This window comes from Apteryx mantelli, chromosome 1, assembly GCF_036417845.1.
Source record: "Apteryx mantelli isolate bAptMan1 chromosome 1, bAptMan1.hap1, whole genome shotgun sequence".
NCBI classification, from domain to species: Eukaryota; Metazoa; Chordata; class Aves; order Apterygiformes; family Apterygidae; genus Apteryx; species Apteryx mantelli.
In genome coordinates this window covers 28,212,371-28,225,945 of record NC_089978.1, presented here as the reverse complement: position 1 = coordinate 28,225,945, position 13,575 = coordinate 28,212,371, and the positions used below count along the sequence as shown (strand labels likewise).

The 13,575-nt window shown below is 35.2% G+C and overlaps 1 protein-coding gene across 1 annotated transcript in view; it reads right to left on the bottom strand.

The window, feature by feature from the left end:
* The window catches only part of NBEA (neurobeachin), a 539,268-nt gene that overhangs the window by 27,984 nt on the left and 497,709 nt on the right, over positions 1-13,575 (bottom strand). The gene's annotated exons all lie outside the window — the stretch shown is intronic.

Below are 13,575 nucleotides of genomic sequence, written 5' to 3'. Positions count from 1 at the left end.
CAAAGGGAGAAATAAAATTCATGGATAATCTACAATAAAAACAAAATAATTACTATTTCAACAACACCATTAACAGGTTAAAATGAAAAATGCCAGAAAAGAATCCTGCCAGGGCACACCCAGACTACTGTAAAAATCTACCCAAGTAGTATTCATTCACTGAGTATTTATTTTGTTCTCTATTTTGTTGTATTTTTTCATGGCCTTTTGGGCATCATAATTCTGAACTGAAAACTTAGCAATTTCAATTTGTTCTTCAAGGTTTAAATCTACTTTCAGAATAAATCTAGAGTAATTCATCAGGGAGCCCATAAACTGAGATGTTTCAACTACTCAAATAGTTCATTCAAACAAAACTATATTTAAGATACAGTTTCAAAAACTTTGGCCAAAGATTGCTGTTTATAATAACAATACTGTGTAAGAACACTGTTTATTTTTCAAATAGATAGTTACTATTTTAGTCCATCTTGTAAAATGCAGAATAAAGCATTCATGTAAAAATAAAGTGGCAGATTTTGAAACGCACTATGCATTATGTACTATATATACACTGTACCCTGCACTACTGACCCTTAATATTTTTCTTGTAAGTTCTATGACTTTTTCATTTGCTACCATACAACCAACATGAAAAAAAAAAAACCAAAACACGACTATCGTGGAAAAGTCTGTTATTTCTTTCAAATAAAATGGTAAGAAGCACAATAAACACTTTAGGATATAGAGGAACTCTTTCAATCTATGCATTTTGTAATTTCTACAAGGCAATTTGTGTTTTTCCTTCACTTCACAGCATAGATGCAAGAACAGACATTACAGAGGCATTTCCTAACAGGTCACTAATGTCTGCCAATTTTGATGCCCTAGATTGACAGGTATATAATGGAATACCACAAACATTTGACAAAAAAAGAAACTTAATGCAAAGTCCTCTAAAAACACTGAAGGACTTTCCATGGATTGTAGCCCTAGCACATTTGATGATATAATTATTTTGGTTTTGGTGATTTCTGTCTTGTTGACTAATTCAGAGTGGACTTTATTCTCCAAGCAACAGAGTGTTTCTTGAGAACTGGTGAGCATCTCGGTTTTTATTGACATCATCTCCCTTACACCTCAAATGATCAAACATGTTTCCTTTGTATTTAAGATCAAAAAGTAATTTTACACAAAGCCAATGTGTTATCTTTGTGGGTGTACGTGTGTACATGTGTACACATTCCTTTAGCATATATCTATATTTATAGAGCATGTAAATAGCATCTCTTTACATGCTATGTAGGTACCTTCACTGATGCAGACTTTATTCATGTAAGAAAATAAAATTAACTTAAAATCAAATTGAAGGTAACATTTTCTATTAAGACAATTACTCCATAACTGATTTTCTTGTTGGAAGGGAGGGAAGATACCTATCCTTGTCTGTGAATTTGATTTTTAAAATAACAAAGACTAAAATCAACAATATCAGGCACTGCACGATGTATGCTTCTACACAGATCTGGCAATAATATTTTGAGGAAAGTAATTTCCATATCTCTTTTTTTTTTTTTCAAATAAGTATCAAGGTTATTCCTTTAATTTCTGGAAGAATTCTGTGTTGAAATAAGGGTGTGAATTGTATTTGGCAGCAATCCTGAACAAAAAAACAGATGTTCTTTTACCATCATTTACAGTGTTCTCATAAATGATACTTCTGTTTTTTTGCAGGCACACTGGAATGAATTATTACACTTTTCTAAGTGCAGCCCAATTCTAATTTACACATACACTTTCATGTTGTCCAGTCTTGGCAAATCCTGATTGTTTGGCTATAAATTCTGTACACATAAACTTCACTGGCTTTGCCTCCCAATTCAGGGCAATTTATGACAGTAACAGGGGTTGAAAGAGAGAAACAGAATACTATTAGAAACCAGCACGAATTTTTCAGATGATGAGGAATGGACACTTAAAACATAACTGTCAAAAGGAACTGTTACTTTACAGCTGAAGATGTCCTGGTAAAAACTCACCTACATACTTTATGTGCTTACATTTTAAAACATTTTAGTTAATGCCAAGTCCTTCCGTAATCAGAACAAATGCAGAATCAAGAACTTGACACTCAGGGAATATTTAATATTTTTGCTGGCTTGCACTTATACAGCCAACTCCCCTGCCCCCATCCTCTCTATGACTAGTAATGTTATCTTTTTCTTCCAAAACTACCATTTGTAAAAATGACAACTCTTGGAAGTTTTAAGGAAACGGGACAACATGAAAAAATATTCATAAAAATACCTGCAACAGCACTCAACTACAGCACTGAGAGCAGAGTTTGCACAACACAGCTGTGCACAACTGCAACTATTATTCTTCTCTAGATCTCAAAATACTTACAAAGGATATAAAAACCCTGTCAAACTTACACAGGAGACAAACAAACGCATACAGAGATACAGCGACTGGCCCAAGGGTGTTCCCAAAGTTGAGCCCTGTCAGATCACTTGACACAAAATGAAAAGCAGGTACAGAACAGACCTGTGAATAATAATGTAATATATTGATTTGTTTATAAGGGGACTGTTGCTGCATGTGAAATTAATCTGAAAACTGGTAAATGTACACCACATTTTTTCCTGAACTGTATACTGTTAAACTTTAGATTTATGTAATGGTCTTAAAATTTTCTTCTAATTAATCAATTCCTTTTCTCCCATCAAATCTTGAGTACTCTGTGCAAAGTGCTACAGCACTCCCTGAAACACACATTCTAGTCAATTTAATATCTATTTAAATAAAATTTATTCTTATTTCACCTTCAAATGCCCTTCATGTAGAAACAATATAAGGTTGTAAAGCAGTAACTGCCAGATTTAATGCTTTTGGAACAGCAAAATGGCAATTATATTAGTTTTCACTTTCTTAATAAGGTGTTGCAGGAAAGCTATTTAGTGGGCTGATTTGAGATTCCCTACTGTTTTTACTACGTATAAAATGAGATTTGTACTCCAGACACTTCAGGGAGTATTTGTTAGGATATGATCATGTGTTGCAGAAAGATAAAATGGGTCTTAGCCTATTCCTTGATAATGGTAGGCTAGAATAAGGAAAGAAAAAGATCTACTAACTTGCTGGCAATTCAAAGTTAAAAATGCATTCATCTCAAATATCCTTGTTTATGCAATCAAGAAAAATACAGCTTCATAGCACTTAATATTGGCCTTTTAAAAATAGCATAAAGAGGTTCATATTATATGTTTATGTATATTTCATATAATAAATAAATACATAAAATCATGCAATCTTATGAATGACACTGATCTTAGTTACAGTAAGTGATACCCTAAATGCAATAAATTTTGCTCAAAGGCACTAAATTCTTGGGTTCCAACTGTTATGTTTAAAGGCAGACTGCACATTCACAAGGATGCTGGGATGCTGCTCTGCAACCTGTAGGATCAGTCCTTAGTGTCAACTTCCTGAAGAACAGAGAGTCAAATGTGTCTGCTTCGCTCATAAGGCAGTCTACCAAATTATTTCTGTTCCGTTTTTCAATAGATTGAAAGAAACACTAATCAAGTCAGCCGTTAAGTAATATAAGTAATCCGTTTCTTTAGGTTTGAGAAGAAAGCTATTTGTTAATGCTCAGAAGCAATGTTTCCAATAGCAAGCAGTGCAGCCCAACAGGAGCAGACCTCTAGAGCAGAAGAGCTGCCCCTAAGGAACCCACACTGCAACTATATAAATTTCAGGGTTTCCCCCCGAGGTTGGCTCTAGCGTGGCCTGTGGGCTGCACGCTCTTCAGTGACCAAGCTACGTTAGCTGCACCCCTGCAACACACTTGTTTAGTTAGCTTAGAAGCCAGCTCACACGCTCTGAAACTGCTCTGCAGTGTGAAACAAAGCATGGCAAATAGGGATGACTGGCAGATTCCCTTCAGAAGCACAGTCCTAATCTAAAGAAAAGGCTAAAATTGACTCATCTGAAACACCACAAAAGTGAAGGTTTATTTTGCTCTTTGGTATGTCTTTGCTAAAGGTATAAGCCATGAAGCAGTTTATTTTTAACATATTCTTTCTCTTGCTAGTTCTTTAGAGATGCAGGTAAATCACAGAGGAAGAAATTAATAGTCTATCGCATTTGGAAACCCCTCCTTTGCTTAGAGTAACATGTGGTGACTACATAACACAAGAAACAAAAACATGAATGCTTGCACTTTGTTTCATGGAGGGAAGAAAGGAATTTCTGAAAATGGACTGTATTAGAGATAATAAGACAATGTTTTTACTTTTATGTAAATGCTTTTACCTTGATGCATGACTTTGCTTTATTTATCTTCACTGACTACTGCCATAATAAGTTAAACTTTCTAAAATATATATTATCTAGGTTTCTTTATATTGTTATTTGTCATTGTTATATCCAGTCTTTTAGCTGTTAATTCCCATAACACTGGTGTGTAATCAGCAATTTTGCCCTTTAAGATCTATTTGCTCCTGCAGTGCACCACATTCAGGTTTTTCTACAACCCCTTTTCCCCTGTGCGTGGGGACGGAGCCCAGGGAAAAACCAAAGCCTACGTACATTTCAGAAATATGCAACACAGCGATATTCATTCAAATCTGTCTTCCATGAAAGTTTATTTCATTTTTGTATTCAAGTGAATACAGGAATTCTTAATGTGCTCTCCTGCACATGCAGCCAGCACACTTAACAGCCCCCAGCACTGCCTTCTTCAGAACAAACATGATTGACAGCCCTTTGGTGGGTAGCATAAGCAGCTTGAAAATGTTATTGTTTTGTACTAATGGTATGAGATACTGCTTTTTTATTTGCATCTACAGCTGTTAAATGGCATCAATATCTTCAGGACTTTTGATAAGTTAGGTTAAGAATATTGATTTCCATTTTATTATTGTATGTTTGGAGGAAAGAAGTGCTGTAGTTTAAAGACAAGCAATGACTCAACTAGTCTGGAGGCTTCGATGCAGTCGGTTATTTAATCAGGATACTCAAGGGACTGAAAGATGGGCACAGAAATGGATTTTCTCTGCAGGTCACTACTTTATTAATTTAACAACGGAGAGGGGCAATCTTAAGCTCCTTCCTCTCACAGGAGGTATCTCATTGGATCCAGTGTACAATTAAATGGTTTGCCATCAGAAGACCAACAGTTCAGAGCTGACCTTCAGCCTCCTCCAAGAGTCAGTCCACCCCTGAATGTTTTTCTCATTCCCTTGTGAAAGGAAATAGTGCTACAAAAGGAATGAGAATGTGAACATTAAGATCTCCCATTTTCTTTACAGGCATGTGTCACATCAGTGATCTTATTTGTCTCTTGGAGTGCTGCCTCTTGGCTTTCACATTTACTGTATTAAGCTTTATTACCTTATTTATGTTATTAAATTATCTAATTGTGATACCTAGTTCTTTCTTCTTTTACCCTTATAGTACTCCCAATCTTGTCCCTTATAGTCCGTAAAGTAAAAATCTTTTAAATACTCTGCCAGCTTAATCCTAAAGCACACATTTAATTAAAGATGCTGAAAACAGGAAACGAATGCAATACATCTCACAAACAGAAACAGAGAAGGTAAAGCAAAAATAATATAAAGCTACCCCACAGCCTGTGCAGGCTTAGTTGAGAAGGTCTGTCCCTCTTTCAGGCATATTCTCATGCGTGAACAAGGTTCTGTGAAGTTCTGAGCACAAATACTTCCTTTTTCACTTCAGAAGTTGACCATTCCCCTGAAAACCTTGGAAAACATCCTTACACTAAAAAGGAGTACTGTCAAGGAGTGAAATGCTCCCTTCTCTTCCTAACTATGTCAGAAGGGAAAAAAACATTTCCTCTATATCCCATATTTCTCTTCCAACTCTGCCTGCAACAATGGAGTTTACTACTGATACAATGAAATTCTATCATTAAATTACACTAAAAACTACAACAAACTCCATTCTGCATTACTGAAGGAAGGGTTTTACCTCCCAATTCCTCTGACAAGGTTTATGTTGTTATAGGGGTTCCTCAGCCCACACTGCTCAGTTCATCACTTTCTTTTTATAGTTAGAGGTGATAATTTTTAAAAGTATGGGTTTAGTTTTCAGCCCATGGCAATTTTGGTATATTTGCTTCCCTGCTGGTTGACTGTATGCAAGGCAGGCAGAAAGAATCCCATTGCTTGTGGAGTCACTGCTGTGCAAAACTCTGAACATAGGCTGGAACTGAACAGAGTCATGCATATTTTTGTTTACAATTCCATTCAAAATTTTTTTTGTCTTTCATACAAAGCATTTTCTTACTATTTTAATTTTATGTCATTATTTTCTTCAGTTGAACTAATGTATTTCTTACGCTGATGTTTGTAATAATTCCTGTCCCATACAGACTGGTAACATTTACTGAAACTCTTGTGTGTTCATTGATGTTATGCCAAATGAAATTATTGCTCTGTCATCATCCTCCCAAATCTGTATTAAGTTTATAACAGAAAACGTTGTGTTCTTTGATCATTAAGTTGCAGAGTACAATACATTAGAAAAGATTTTACTGCTAAGTTACTTTTGTGAGAGATGTAATAGCATGATACAATAATTCATTAAATATGTAACTTCATGTCAAGAACAGTTAAGATTTTGAAGCTTGGTCTATCAGAATATTTTTATTTTTAGATGACTGATAATTGCCCTGAAATCATTTTCCTATTAGACATAGGCATAGCCTTTCCATAATAGACAACTTCAGAAACATGGATGCCTCTCAATCTGATGAGCAATTTTATCTTTTCTGAAAACATTCCCTCACTACTTTTAAAAATATTGTAATTGTTGGGGTCTTTTTATCTGATGATAAATATTTGAGGTGACTGATTGAAATCACCTCTCATCACCCAAACTGTACCCATGTCAGGAAGCACTTCAATATCCTCTTTTCATTATTCAGGCACCAACACTTATAGTTACATTCAAAAGGCTACATGGACAAAAGCTCTACGTGATTTGTTGGGTGAGAGGCCAGTCTAGAAGATATTTCCCATCTGGTGTTTAAATCTATGGAACCAGCTTCTCTTTGACATCTTGATTCTGCAATGCAAATTACAAAAATGTACACCTGCAACACAGAATTTGTTGATATTACTCCTTTATAGTACTCCTTTATGTGATGGTAATCAAAGTATCACAACATCCAGAATTGCAGATGTGTCCTATCTAGTATTTGCAAACCAAACCAAACCAATTCTGTTGCCTCAATGTCCCTCCTGTTGCAGCAGTCCTGTCAGTACCTTGCTCTTAGCTCTTGAAAGATCTTGCTCAGAACATTATCTTCTATTCTGCCCAAACTGCTTCCTTCCTCCTTAGTTTGTTTTCAGTTCCAAGTTCCATGAAATTCAAGTTCTTATTGTCACTACCAAAACTTCCTGTGAAGCTATCCTCGCCTGCATCGTCTCTTTTATTTTATTTTTTTCTGCCACTGGAGTCTTATGTTCATCATACCTCTCACTTCTTGCCATTTCTGCCTAGAAGTTTTTGCTCTTAAGTCAAGCATTCCCATTTCTTTCCATTATGTCCTCTTTTAACTAATTTATTTTTCTGCTTTGCATGAAATACAACCCAGGATGCTGAAATATTAATTTATGTTTTTAGATCTTTTGGGATGGAAAATTTATTTTGTTAAAACTAAGGAAATTTGTGACATCAAAATTATTGAAAAGGCTCCTAGGAATCCAAATGCATTTTCTCAAATAATGAAAGATTATTTTAAGGCTTTTCTAAAACAGAGAGACATCTATTATATTTGCTTGAATAACTATATGCATAAAAGCAGGAAAAAAAATCCTCTGAATTTCTAAATGTAGCTTCTCTTTTGAGTAGAACCACTGAAGACTTACAAAGTCTAAAAAGAGGAAGAAAAGGAAGAAAAAAATTATATGAAAACTGTCATTTGCATCCCTTAGTTGGCAGTCACTAAAATTTACAGGCATTCTAAAAAACCACTGCTGCTGTCTGGGATGCTACAATTGTTTCCACATGTGAAAAACAGTGAGCAGCAGCCAGAAAGCCTGAAGTTTCAGTTGTGCTGGGCTAAAAATTGCCTGTAGTATTTTTCAAAATAGCACTCACTGCATTTAGAAACCTGCTAAATTTTGCAGTCAGAAGTATTTAAAAAAAAAAGCCTTTTCTGTATATAAATTCCTAACTAGATTATACTATATAACATCACAATGAATACACTAATGAAAAAAGTCCAAAAAGTCAAGCTTAAGAAGTCCCATAAAGCTCTGGAAAACTGCAAATGTTGTTTCTCTGCTTTAATGACCATACCAAGAGCTCTCTGTTCCAATGGCAATTCCTTCACTGCTTTTATGAGGTTCCCAAGGACTGCCTTCCTAGCCCTTTCCCTTCCTCCTACTCTATGTCGAGAGCTCCAGGTGTCCTTTCTCTCCTGTTCTCCTATCTCGGTGTTCACCTGGATTCTCAAGCTCCCACTGTGTTTTGGCCTCTCTCTCCCCCCTTCTCTCTCTCCCCACAAGAAGACAGGTGTAAATGCCCATCTTCCCATGCAACTCCATTCCCCCCACACACTTCATCCCTCATTCTTACTTCTTTTCTTCAGACATGAAGAGATGTTGCTCACACTGGTTTGTTCAGTTAAACACATGCAGGGAATTATTCTGAGTGAAAATTAGAGTTATTTTTGGTTTTCTTTTTATTTAAAAATAATTTTAAAATAATTTTCAAACTGAAGCATCAGTGATTATTATTTATACTGGCCAGAACCCTGAGTTGAAAGCAGAAGTTACTCATTCTGTGGCAGTGAGGACAATGTTATTACGATACCTTTACGTTCCTACAAACATAAAGCTCCAGATACTGTCCAGGAGTAGAAACGCTATAAAATAGTGAGGGTAGTCTGAAAATCTTTTGTTGTTTTTCCTCTCCATTGAGACAGCAAAGAATAAGCGTCTACTGCTGATGAAGAACTCCTGGGGAAAGAGACACGGAACAATCCCTCACCTGGACAAAACAGGAAAACTGAGTGCGTCTGTCCTTATTCTGCAGCCTGGTTTGGAAAGCAGAAGTGGTCCACCTTACCTCCATTCACAGCGATCGACAGTCCAGTGCATTCGGTGAGAAAAGGCAGTGGTATTTCTGAGGGAACTGGGAGACACTGAGTACTTCTGAAGGACTCCCTGACTTTCAGGCTGCGTGACCAAATGCCAAAAGGTCAGAGAAGCAGAAAGAGCCCGGCTTTGCTGTTATCTGAACAGCTGTCGGAACAAAGGGAAGAACTAGCCGGGCTGAGAATAAAAACAAAGCACCATAGACTTTTTAAGTGCTTTAGGGAGTAATTGGGAGTGGAGCCAAGAAAGTAGCATTGGGCTACTTCCCATGGTTTTCAGGGAGGCTGATGTCATCTGAATAGGGCTCTGCTTCTTGCACATTAGTGAAATTTTACTGTATGCTATTAGAGGGGAGAATTTGTTGGGGACCACATCAGGTATAATACTATTTATTAGCTCCTTTTGCCTTTGGTTTTGTTTAAGACACTGTATATGTTTTTAATTGTCATTTTTAGGAGCACAGAGGCCCTTCAGCTTAGGCATCCTATCCATAAAAATGCAACAGTAATATCAGCAGGAGGTTTCATTGAAACTTTGAAACTTCACCCACTCTTTTCTAATTATTTATTTTTTCTTGGTGCCTAAGAACTTTAACAGTACATGCTTACAGCTGGTTTTAACTACGCCTTTTATTTTAAAAGCTGACTTGTGAGCTTTAAAAATTCACAGTTAAATACTTTAAAGTCAACCATAAATGTAAAGTTTCTGCATGACAAGTTTATTTGGGAAGGGAATGACTTTTTAAAACATAAAAGCTCTTAAATCCCTCCACCTCTTCTCTTATCTTTCTGTCCATCAACTGAATTTTTCTCTTTTTTTAAAAAATGCCTCACATTATTTCCTTAGTCCAATTTGTCTTCTTCTCTTCAGTCTACACTTCCCTCCTGAATACTGTCCTTTTTCTATGTTAGGAAATTCTCATACATTTGCATTAATAAACTTTGTTTTTTAATTGTGCAAAACTATTACATATTTATATATTTTATGCAAAGCTCTGACAAAAATTGGCAATATAAGAAATAAAAAAGGAAGAAGGTGAATATTTAGGCTAGTATTTAATTACTATCACTTGGTTTAAATTACACGCAATTTGCTTTGGTTGCAGGAAGTACAGCAAACTAAGGCTCTGGATAGTAATCTATACATGGTAGCTGCTCAGCACAAACACTGACCACATTCTTTTCACCTATTTAATGACTTAGTCTACTTAAGTCAGCAGAGGACCAAATATTCAATTTTCCAGGCAGAGGGAACTGAACAATAAAGAACTTTAAAATGCTAACCTGACACTACTGACAAATTTCCACCCATAATATACCATTTTTTAAAACAAATTCCTACAGAAACTATTAATTTATCAAAATCTAACAAATGACAAAGATAATCCTGAAATAAAAAAGATGCTTATGATGGAAGTTAATGTAAAAATAATGGGTGCAGACTGATGCAGAATTACTATCAAAGTAGTTGGGTTCATGTTATGCTCATGGCTATTTCCTTAATAGAACGTAGAATAAAAGATACAGATGGAAAAGTCTCAGTTTTTCTATCTGCCTTGTAGTGTACATTCTTCCTGACAATGTATTTTCTACTGTTTGCCCATTCTAGTTCGAAATGACCCATGCAATGAGGCTTTTAAAAGTTTTCTTAAGAGATTTATACAGTCTAACAGCATATAGACTATAGAAAACTTTTGACATTATGCCTAAATTTTCCTGTCTGAATCTGATCCTGTAACTGCTAGTTAATCTGGTACCAGTCCAGGCAATTTCCCTATCTCAGTTGGCATGAGCAACCCTCCATATTCCTGGATTTCTGCTACATGTCCCCTTTCACTCCATTATTTCTTGTCAGCTCTGAAATTCTGCTCATAAATCAGTCTTCTCTATCCTCTCATCACTAGGATGCTCTTTTCTGAACTCTCAAAACCTTCTAGTAAAACAGCATACAGAATAGCATACAGTGTTCAAGAGTAAGTTCAGCCAAAACATGAGAGAAAGAGGGTCTATTAGCGACTGTTCATGTCTCATGGCAATTTGGCCAGTAGTTGACAACAGTTCAGATGTTCATAAGCAAGTAATCTTTTGAACTACTGGGACACTGCAGTCTTCTGATGTAGAAAAAAAATAAATGAAGGTATAGAATCAGGTCTAGGGATTATTATTTTAGTGGAAAATAAATATTACTAATAGCTAAACTAATGAGTAATCTCTACTGCCAGAAGAAGGATAACTTGCACATGTTTCAAAAAGCCATTGCAGAGAAAATACATACCATATTTATTCCTACTTATTTTACAATTAAGAACACATCCTGTAGGAAAAAAACAAAAGAAAAGCAGGCAAACAGAGAGGCAAATAACAGAACAGGCCTTCTGAAATCTTGCAGTAATAAAAGAGGAAAGGGTACTTAATCATTAAAGAATGTATTTTAGCTGTGACCTTTTTTCTTCTGGTTTATTATTGAAATAAAACATGATCACTGAAAACATTTTTTAATGTTTGGAATGCAGAACAGACTCAGTAAATTGAAGTATATAATATCCATATTTTATTCTTTACTTGTTTTATAAATACAAAAGTATAAAAAATTAAAGTGTGAGCTTGTGTTCAACTTCTGCCTGGTTGTCAAAAAATAATAGCACAATTCACAAGTAAAACCTTTCCTTGATAATGAAATAAAATGCATTAGGTTAAGAATGTGATGATCTTAAATTAGGGTTTTTCTTTTTTTTCCTCTCAATTTTGTGACAAAAACTGTAATGAAGATATGACTTTTTGCCTTATGAATAATTACTGTAGGTATACTGAACGGAAAGCAAATGCTGGATTATCTCTTTGCTCTCAGCTTCATCTTCCTCTCACAAATCCTCTGGCTTGTAGCCATCCTAAGAAGGTGCTCAGAGATTTGCAAAGCACATGCTCTTTACTACAAATGTAGTGGTAATGATGAGGCTCCAAACATCTGCCAGCCTTCAATTTATCCACTGCAGGACTCACAAACTATCTCAGGAAACAGGCAAACCTTCAAAACTACAAGCTGAAAAGGGACTGACAGGGCAGCAGGTAAAACATACATAAGGAGAGGTGAGTCACATACAGTATTTGTGAAGCTGTGGTGAATTTCATTTTTGGAAATAGGTTATACTGTTAGCTTTAAAATAAATGTCCTCAGTTATTTTCAGAGAGTTTAGCTTATAAAGAAATAATTATCTTTGTATTATTTCCCAGAACACATTCTTCAAAACTTTACTTTGCTCTTGACATAAATTGAAAACAATAATATAGATATACTGTACACAGGCTTCAACATGGCATTAAAGAGGCACATTATCAATATGTTTAAAACATTTAGAAAGCTCAGCTTTGCATCTCTCTAACTGAATGACTAGATACTTATACTGAGTAATATCTGTTCCAATAAACTGATGTATGTGAAATGTTTTGAATAATAGTTAATTTATGCTGAGGTAACGACAATGTAATATAAGTGAAATCTGTGCTAATAGGAAAAAAAGAAGCCTCTTCCAGCTATTTCTGTTACAATCAGCAGCAGTAATTTTCATCCCATCTCTCTCTCACATACACAAAATATTACTTTAAGTGTATGTTAAAATGCTTCTTGCTATTTTCAAAAACCAGTAATTAGTACCTGTCAGCCATATGGAGAAAAACAAAATAAAGAGACACTAAAGTAGAAAGGTTCATATACAAGACTTACATTTTTCATATTTCTGTAATAAAAGAGAGTGGTTGTGGTTAATGATGAGCTTTTTATAGGGTCAAAATATTAAACTCATTTTGGGTAGGACTCTGGATTGTTCTGTCAAAAATGTATACGAAGTATCTAACATGTATATGAGAACTGGTCAAACAATTTATTCCAAATAATACTCAGAGTAGATTGAGACATCTTTTGGGCTATGAATCATTCACAAACTCATCCTAGTATTCCTTTGATGAATTAATGATCTGAAATATTTATCAAATAGGTTGGATGAAGACTTGTCAGCTAAATAAGTTATCTGCAGTTCTTCACAGTTGGTCATATATGTCATGTGGCAGTGCTTAGGTCTGTCTGGATGGCAAACTTTTTAATCAGAAATATCATGAATAATAAATAAATCTCACACCTTCTTGTATGCCATTTTGAATCAAACAAAAAACCATCCGTGAGCCACAGTTTGTTAAACTTTTGGGAACTGTGTATTTTCGTGACTATCTAAAGATTCTGAATTCTTATAAACATATAATAGCATGATCCAAGAATTATACTGAAATCAGATCAGCACTTCTATCCATTAAAATATGCCATATTTTCTACCTGACAACTTCTAATACATGAATTACCTGGAGATATTACGGTCAAACATTAATCTAACTGTAGTTAGATTTTAACAGATTTTAACTTTGGACTTAGTATTTAACAATGGTATAAGGATGTTTTTCATCTCGAATTCTATGCA